Raw genomic sequence first — 2,056 nt, 5'->3', positions numbered from 1 at the left:
ACATCCCTGTTGGTACCTTCCAGAACCTCCTTGACCCTCTCCCTGCACGTCTTACAGCTGTCCGTGATTCCAAAGGTGGTGATTTAGGCTTTTGACATGTGGTTCTACTTCTGCCTGCTGTAATTATAGTTTGTTTGTTGTTGTGGTCTTCAGTCCTGAGACTGGTTTGATTCAGCTCTCCATGCTACTCTATCCTGTGGAAGCTTCTTCATCTCCCAGTACCTACCGCAACCTACATCCTTCTGAATCTGCTTAGTGTATTCATCTCTTGGTCTCCCTCTACGATTTTTACCCTCCATCGTCATAAGCGAACCTCAAAGTTTTTACCTCTTCTACATGAATTTTAATATCTACTCCGAATTTTTCTTTGGTTTCCTTTACTGCTTGCTCAATATACATATTGAATAACATCGGGGAGAGGCTACAACCCTGTCTCACTCCTTTCCCAACCACTGCTTCCCTTTCATGCCCCTCGACTCTTTATGTTATAGTTATGTTACCAGACTACTTATGATGATAACAGAGATACTTTCTCCATGCTACTTGCTTTATAGACTACTATTTTGTCTCACACCGAATTTGACGTCTACAAGTGGGGTAATTTGGAACCTCTGTATCTGAAAAATGCCAACGGCCTTGCCGCAGTGGTAACACCGGTTCCCGTCAGATCACTGGAGTTAAGCACTGTCGGACTGGGCTAGAACTTGGGTGGGTGACCATTTGGTCTGCCGAGCGCTGTTGGCAAGAGGCGCAAACTGAGAAGCTACTTCATTGAGAAGCAGCGGCTCCGATCTCGTTAAGTGACATAGGGCCTGGAGAGGGATGTGCTGACCACATGCCCCTTCATATCCGCATCCAGTGGCGCCTGTGGGCTGAAGATGACATGGCGGCCGGTCGTCGGTAACGTTGGGCCTTCCAAGGTCTGTTCGAACGGAGTATCTCAAAAATAGGTAAAGATACCAACAAAATTTTCAACGTTGTTCGAGTTGGGGTTCTTAGCAACTTATCGTAAATGTTTCAGCCACTTGCTGTGCATAGACGTCTTAGAATGTGCGGCTCGGTTATAATAGGAAAAATGGTAAAAAAACGCTTTTTTCACGTTTTGTAAGGAAGTAATGGTGGCTCCATCAAGCACTGTCGACCACATGAAATGCAAAAGAACCAACCCACTATACACTTGTTTTTGGATGGCATCCGTCTGTAGCTAAACACAGTTTGGTTTTTTTATCTGAAACATGTTTCAGTGCACTTGCAGCATCATCAGTGGGGTTTTATTTTATGGCTTTTTACCACATGGTGTGGTTTTCCTCAGATATTATGTTTTTATAGTAACCGTTTTCTTTCACAGTTTGTCATGGTTTCAAAAATGGTTCAGATGGCTCTAAGCACTATGGGACAACGTCTGAGGTCATTAGTCCCTTAGACTTAGAACTACTTAAACCTAATTAATCTAAGGACATCACACACATCCATGCCCGAGGCAGGATTCGAACCTGCGACCGTAGCAGCCGCGTGGTTCCGGACTGAAGCGTCTACAACCACTCGGACACAGCGGCCGGCTGTCATGTTTTCTTTTTTCCTCATTTACTTCACTCTTTACCAGGTGTATATTGAGTTGTCACTGTCACTGTTTACCAGCTGGTAAGTGACAGTGAAAGCTCAATATACAACTGGTAAACAATGAAGTAGATGAGGAAAAGAGAAAACATGACAAACAGTGGAAGAAAACGGAACAACTGCTGAGGTCATCAGCCTCTAAGCTTACACACTACTTAACCTAAATTATCCTAAGGACAAACACACACACACCCATTCCGAGGGAGGACTCGAACCTCTGCCGGGACCAGCGGGGAAGAAAACAGACATTATAAAAACATAATACCTCAGGAAAAAGACACCACGAGGTAAAAAGGTATAAAATAAAAGCCCACTGATGATGCTGCAACTGCAGTGAATCATGTTTTGGATAAAAAACAAAACTTTGTTTAGCTACAGGCGGTCCCCATCCAGAAACATGTGTATTGTTAAAGCAAACACGGACAAAAGAGCTTCAACC

The 2,056-nt window shown here is 44.0% G+C and overlaps 1 pseudogene; it reads left to right on the top strand.

Annotated features, from left to right (window-relative positions):
* Positions 1-626: 626 nt before the first annotated feature.
* Positions 627-744, top strand: LOC124719147 (annotated as a pseudogene).
* The last annotated feature ends 1,312 nt before the right edge of the window (positions 745-2,056 follow it).

Source organism: Schistocerca piceifrons, chromosome 10 (genome assembly GCF_021461385.2).
Source record: "Schistocerca piceifrons isolate TAMUIC-IGC-003096 chromosome 10, iqSchPice1.1, whole genome shotgun sequence".
NCBI lineage: Eukaryota > Metazoa > Arthropoda > Insecta > Orthoptera > Acrididae > Schistocerca > Schistocerca piceifrons.
The sequence above is the reverse complement of the archived record's forward strand: the minus strand, read 5'-3'. Positions and strand labels throughout refer to the sequence as shown.